This window comes from Corvus hawaiiensis, chromosome 9 (genome assembly GCF_020740725.1).
Source record: "Corvus hawaiiensis isolate bCorHaw1 chromosome 9, bCorHaw1.pri.cur, whole genome shotgun sequence".
NCBI lineage: Eukaryota > Metazoa > Chordata > Aves > Passeriformes > Corvidae > Corvus > Corvus hawaiiensis.
The window spans coordinates 21,181,103-21,188,665 of record NC_063221.1 but is presented as its reverse complement, the minus strand read 5'-3'; positions in this window follow the sequence as shown (position 1 = coordinate 21,188,665).

Genomic DNA, 7,563 nt, shown 5'->3' with positions numbered 1-7,563 from the left:
CATCTGTAGTAGCAAGACAGAGCAATTTAAATTTTTCTAGCTGTGAGGAAACAGTAACACATTTTCGTAAATAATTCCTTTTTTATCAGCTTTTATCAGACATAACGGAAGACCTTCAGAAGACCTCAGAGGAGAGTGCATAATTAGCTGTGAAAGCTAACAAAAAAACATAGGAAAGACTGATCATCTTGAAAATTAAATCAAAGGCTGAGAGCCATTCAAAATGAAACATGGAGACTCACTGTCAGTTTTCACTCCTCAAATACAGCTCAGGTGCACCAGGACCTGAAACAGTAAGGGCTCAATGTTTACCCTTCATCCTAAGGGCTAAGTTACTGTCAGAAGGAAATAACTCTGATCTCATACTAGCAAATTAAAGTTAAAAAGGAAAGTAGAAGAATCAAAGCTGTTACTCGGGTTGGGATGAAACGTCCTCTTATAAATGTCTTGATAGTTGATTATTTAGGCAAATTTCAGCAGAAATGGTACTTGTCCAGCAGCCTTACAGACTCATCCATTTAGTACTTTTCTAACCCAAATCAGGCTACTCAATGGCTGTCTTGTTTTCACTCCAGTGCTACATAGTGCTACTATTATGGATTAATTTTGTACCTTTTTTTCATTTTACTACTGCAAGTAAAATGTTTTTTACTGTTCTACAGTAAACAGCCCTGCCTAGTTCAGTTTCCTGAGCTAGAAAGTAGAACTCTGATGCATAATTTCTTGGCTTACTATTAACTAGCTATGACCCCAGGCAATCAGAATGTTAAAATGCTATTAATTGTTTTGTTCCTAATTAGAGATTAAGAAAAAATAAGTCCTTCTCATGTTTTTACAACTTGTAGTGTTACTCATGGATTCACAGCTGCTGAAGAAAGCCCAGTTATTAACTCTTTAAAAGTCAGAAGTCAGACTCACTCTTTCTGTGCTTCTCTCACTTATATCTATGTATAAACAAATGTTGCTGGCCCCTAAGAACCTCTAGGACACTTTTTGTTCTGAGTCCATAAAGTCAAACTTTCTCATCAAGCACCTGTACCTGGAGAGTGTGGTTGAAAATCTGTGGCTCACAGATGTTTAGCCTCTGCCCCTGGACCTTCAGAGGCACATGGGCCCTACTGATTACTAAATCCTTGCATGTGAAACTTGCTCGGTCAATCTGGTCATGTAGAGGTTCCTTACTGAACTGGAACATTTCCTTTGTCCTAGAAATTCGGCCCTCTGCCCTTCAGAAAAGAAAGCTGTCCCGGTTTTTGAGACAAAACTTCAGGAGAAAACAAACACTCTGGAATGAGCGTTCCTCCCCTTTTCCTCCGTCAATGAGACAAATGGGTCACAAGGAGTGAAAGTGGGAAAAAGAAACCAAACTGTTTATTAACACACAAACAAAACAGGGTAAAACAGGATAAAAAAAACCCCCTCAAAACACAACAAATTCCCGGAGAGGGAACACACACGTGGGCTTGGACCAGCCGGGGCCACCCCGCGGGCCTCCCGCACCGGCAAGGAGGGAAGGGAGCCAGTGATGCAAGAGGAAGGAAAGGGAAAAAAGAACAAGAAAAACCAACAGAACCTTTTCCCAACTAGCTGGAACACAAAAGAAAGCAAAAAGCAGCACAGTGCTCCCAGCACACTCCCTCCAGAGCCCCCAGAGCTCCGAGCCGAGCCGTTGGGCTGAGCCGTTGAACCGCCCCGCACTCGGTCCTGCGGCCCCGCCCCCCGGGGCCATCCTAAAGGCACAGCGTCCTTGGGCATTGAGCGGACGGTTCAGGAATAAAGCGGCTTCATAACCTCACCCCAGGACATGAGCCAAAGAAAACCAGTGTGTTGACATGTACTGCACGTGAAGTCCCCTTTGCTCTCCTCCTTCACAATAAGCTCTCAGGCTTTGACTCTTTTGTTCCTCTCCAAATACCTTCTTGTTCTTCTCTCTTCTCTCCAGTGAAACTCCATTAATGCAATTATTGAAAATACCATTATCTTTCATTAGCTCTCTACTTATCAAATCCTGTTTATCAAGAGTAACTGGCTTACTGAGATTTCATAGGTAATTTTTCTGCTTGGCTTAAGGCTATAACTATGCAGATTGTATTAATTTAGTAAGAGCTCAATGGTTACATGGCTGCCTATCACATTAATATATTCTAATTAAGGATATAAACTTGTTTACCAGCTTTCTGTAGCACAGATTTTACTTGAAGTAAGCCAACACTGTGAGAACTACTTATAAAAAAATTAGATAATTCTTAATTAAATCCCTCCACAGAGAGATCTCTCCACATCATAAATGAGTGCTCTTTCTTTTCATTAGGATGAATTTATTTCTTCATCAAAAAATTATCTTCTGCCAGGAAATTCAAACACTTTCACTTAGTTGAAAGCCTTGAGGCTGCTTCTGGTTGTGGTTTGTTGTTGAGTCTAAAGCTCCTACTTTGTTTTAAGATAAGTATGATTCTAGGGAAAAAATAATGTTGTGAAAACATGAAGCTTTTTTCTAAAATTAGATTTGCTTGCCTAAGCTGTTGTCTTACTCTAAGTTCCTTTAGTTTACTTTGGTATATCATAAAAATTTATTTCTCCTCACTTTTAGATGATAAGACACTCAGATAACTTTTTATTATCTATCTGGAGAAATCACATATTTTTGCAACCCTAGCAATCTCTAGCTGTGGTGACATTGCTCAGGGAGGGAACTGTTAATTTGAAATGTAATCACTGGCTATTCTGGGGCTGCTTTTTCTGCTAAGCAACTGCCATTTACTTTGTTTGTAGCCTAGAGCCTCGTGATGTTACTTGAAATCTTCTTACTGCTTTTTAATGGACTTTGAATTTATATTTTATGATATACTTAAAGAACAACACTGAAGTAGTTTTACTTTGAAACATGAAAAATGATAAGAGGACAATCAGAGGGAAAAAAACCACCAGAAAACCAAATGAACCTTCCTGCACAGCAGGATATATTAGAATAGGATAGCATAGAATATTTCAAGAGAATAGAAGAGAATGGAACAGAAGCTAGAAGGGATATAAAGTGATCATCTAGTCAAACTGCCTGATCACTTCAGGACTGACCAAGTTCAAGCATGTTTTTACCGATGTTTCCAAATGACTCTTAAATATTGACAAGCTTGGGGTATCAACCATTGCTTGAGGAGTAATTAAATATAATAGGTTGGGACAATTTGAAGGAAATTATTTATTTAATTTCACATGAGCAGACTGATTGAAAAGAATACTTGATGAAAGACTTCTTCTGGCTTGTTTTTGCAGTGTCTCCATCCTGGAGAATGGAAGAAGAGAAAAAGAGATACTATGAAGTTAAAAGAAGTTAATTTAGTATCATTTTGTAGGATGTTTGTTCTTATGTCTCCAAATACTAAAGAGGTGAGTCATAAAAGAGAACATTTTGTCCCACATATTTAAAATAAAAGAAAATTACATTTTTATTGTTATGCGTAGAACTGTACTTCCACTCCTGATTAAGCCCACTTACTACAAATTATCCCAGCCTGAACAGGCAAGATTCAGTCAGTAATGGCAACATATGTCTCCTCAGGCCTTTTAAAAATTTGTGTCTGTAGTAGTACAAAAAATGTACGCTTTATATAATCATAAAGGAGGCAACCCTTGGTTCTGAAATGTGAAATGGAACTTTAAAAAATATGTTAAAAATGTTTGATCTGCTATTCATTAGTCAGATAGATGGATACAGAGCTACTACATGAAACTTCTTATAAATTCTTGAAGGGAACGCTTTCAAATTCATAGGTTTATAGGAGGAACATCCTCAGTGATACACCTGCTACATAATCACATTGCTACTACTCTATTCCTCTTCCCCCATTTCTAAGGGCTATACTTGTACAAAGTATTGCATAAAACTGCACATAAAAAAGAATCAAACCACACTCAGAAGGATCCTAATCATCTCCCATGTATGCCTTGTAGCATGATACCAGAAAAAAAAGAGTTCAAGAAAGTACCAGATATACAAGGTTTGCAAATGAAGAAAAAAGGGGAATTATTGTCCTGCAGTTCTTTCTGACACAGCCAAATTAGTCACTATTTGTAGCAATCAGATAATTTTAGGGTAACAGTGTGATTAAGATGAAAGTGTATCTCTAAGCAGGAATAAATGCAAATCAGTAAACTGATGTAATGAGAGGTTTCAGTAGCCGCTGCTAATATTTAGCATTGGTTGTCATGCTCCATTATGGAATCATTTGACTAATATGCAACATCTTAATTTTTATGCTTGTGTAAACATTGCTCTGAACAAATGTGAATAAGGCAGCATAGAATCAATTTTTTTTGTTGTTGTTGTATTGAATATCCTGGAAGATTGCAAATATTCTGACTTAGACTGGAAATTTCTGCAATTAGTAATTTTTTTCCATTTGGAAGTTTTGTCTGTGTCTTTGATAGCTGGATGATGGATACTTGAGCTCTCTCCTCCTCTGCTAACACAGTTGGCAATGATGACTCAGTCAAATTTAGCTGTTTCAGCAGTTTAGCAGTTTAGTTTTGGATTTGCCTATCAAGGAATTGCTTTGCAGGTCTGCTGGTATCTCAGAAACAATCCGTTTGCTTCGTATCAACACCATCAGCCATCTGATGATCAATTCCTTGGTTAAAGTTGCCTCTGAATGGACTTCTTGGATTCTTCTTGTGAGATCACATTAAAACAGAAAATCTGTCTTTGCTCTTTCTATTGAAAAGAACTGCAATGCAAATATGAATGTCACAAATTATAGCAAACCTCTGTGTCCCCTTCCCGCCTCAAAACCTCACCAGGGAAATTGAGAATAATTCCTCTTTGTTCTGTATGCAGGAACTCTTACCTCATTTGCCAGGAGCTGTGTCTCATTATCAAGAAGCAAAGAATTTAACTTCCTTGATGATAGGGATGTTTAGAAAATAAAATGCCATTATTCACAGCTGTACTTCCAGTAAGAGCAAACAGTCCCTTGTTAGATATCGGCAGGTGGAAATCTCAGCAGAAAGATGCATGTTTGTTGTTATGATTCCTGATGACCATTCTTGGTTTTATTTCACTCTGATAGTGAATGCTTACTGGCATGTTGGTGGTTTTAAACTCCTGAACTGATCTGGGGCTTGTTGCAAAACACCATTTTATTTATGTTTAACTACCTAGGAATTTCCTCCTTTAGCTGCACTGGCCAGTGTCCCAATTCAGGCAGTACATAAGCCACAATTTGTGACTGTTTTACTGCTTCGTGGTGAGGTATGAAGGTCAGAGTGGTGGTTATAGGAATGACAAAGCCATGGCTGAGTTGTCTGCATTCTGCTGAACCACACTTTTTTTAACTTGGTGAATTGTCTTAACGTATTTTAAAATGTGTATTTTGAATATGACAGGATACAGCAAGTATTTTATCCACCCTTCTCAAGAATCAAGCAAACCCAGGATCCTGAGACCAGATCTTTAAGGAGACATATTCTGACTTCCATTACTTGTTCAGATACCTACACGGTCTAACTGCACACCAGTATGACCGTGCATGTGTTCTTCCAAAATCTATTTCCTAGCTTGGGCAGGAACTTACTGTTTTGTCTTAACACTATCAAGCCAGGACCCTGAGGATACACAACAGTCACATAATGCTTTTAAGAAAGCTTTATTTGCTAATTTAGATGAGCCTTCAAAAACCTAAGAATTTGTGACATCCTTTATTGTGCACTTACTGCCATTTTACTATGTACATGATCACCTTCCACATTACTGACCTAATTTTCTGATTGCATTTTCCACACAGGAGGTGTAATTAATATCTAATGCAAAATTAGTCCTTATCAGTCTTAACTGTTTAATGAAATGAGATTGCAAACTGTCCTTCACTTATATGTAATTTAAAATCAGTCTCTTTGAAAATCTGCTGTAAAACCAAATTAACAACCTTAAAAAAGACATGGAAATAATTCTTTGTTTCATAATGAGAATACTAAAAAACACCACTAAAAATACAAGAAGAATTAGTAATGCTGGAGTTCTTAACAAATGACTCAGATTTTCCAAGACTATAATTTTTCATCTCCGTGTTTCTGCTGTCTGACTATTGCTTACTTCAGAACAGAGCAAACCTCTGCTCAACCTCTCAGCACTGGTTATTGACTTTTTGAAACTCATCATTTGCATTAATTTAATTTTTTTTCTCAGCCAAATAATACTTAGAATGGTATGTATGCATCAAAAAATGTATATCTTTCTGATGTAAATCCCATCTACTCTAAATCTCCTTTTGTACGTTCATCTGGATATCAGCTTTTTCACTTGAATAGCTCATTCATCTTGTACAGTTGGACCTTTGACAGAAGTTTCTCTTTAGGGTGGCAGGGATAACACTAATTCTACAGAAGAAGGAAGTCCTGAAGGATTGCTAATTTTGAAGAAGTGGAAGGCAGTAACTCTAACCCTCCATGGGACAGGTACTGTAGGACTCATTGTCAGTGCCTGTGGCCTCAGAAGTCTTTTTTGTCTCAAACGATTATGGGCTGAACAACATGGCATTTAACAGATGGATTTTCACTGACAGTTTTATCTGACTGAGGTGCCCCAGATCTGATCCTATATTAATAATTTCCCTCTATAGCTATTTTGATTTACTACTTTTGTCTCCGAAATATAGAGGCTTTTATATCACTGCTATTTCACTAAATGGAAAGATGACACTTACTGTTGTTATGTACAAAAAGGAAAAGGTTTCCAATGTTTTGCAGCAAGAACTGTGAATACACTAAACATATATAGTAACTGTTACTGAAGGCTGCACAAGAAATTTATGAGTGGATGAAAAAGGAGGAAGAGATATTGTTTTTATTTGCATTCTACCAACTCTGTTGTTGCTGCTGAAATGCCTACCTGTTCATTTACAGCAAGGTTGTTTGGAGCTGGTATTTAGCAAAAAATTAGTGCAACATTTGAGTATGTTCCTGGATTTGTAACAGAAGGCTTTGAGGATTTGATTACTGTACACTTCATTTGGCAACCAGCAACATGCCTCTCCATCCAGAAGTTTTTTTTACATTTTCTTTCCACTGTTTGGTAACCAATGGGTGGACTCCAATTGTCACAGGACAAGAGATGTCTTTTTATATCTGTATCTCTTTCTCTCTCTGCATATTAAACTATTGCTCTTGAATTTAAACCTATTGAATGTGAGCAGGGAATGCTGGTTGATACTTGCAGCAAAAAGAGTATTTATCTTCTTGATTCTTGGAGTATCTGGGAGTCAGGATTTTGCAACAAACACAAGCAGCCCAACACATTAAGAACTGCTGAAGTCAGTGAGCTAAGCCAAGGCACCACCTCAGTTCTTCAGCCTTTTGCAGTCTTTGAACAACCAGAGCAACAAAGGCTTTAGAAAACACTCCACTGTGGCTCCTGCACCTACAGCTTTTCTTCTCAGACATGAAAATGACCTCAATCAAACCCAGCTCCATAATGGTTGACTGTCAAACTGTTGATGAAAGGAGGAGCCACTGCCCTGAGAAAGAGGACATTAATCCTTCCTTTCCTTTCCCACAGCTCTTGCCCAGGTT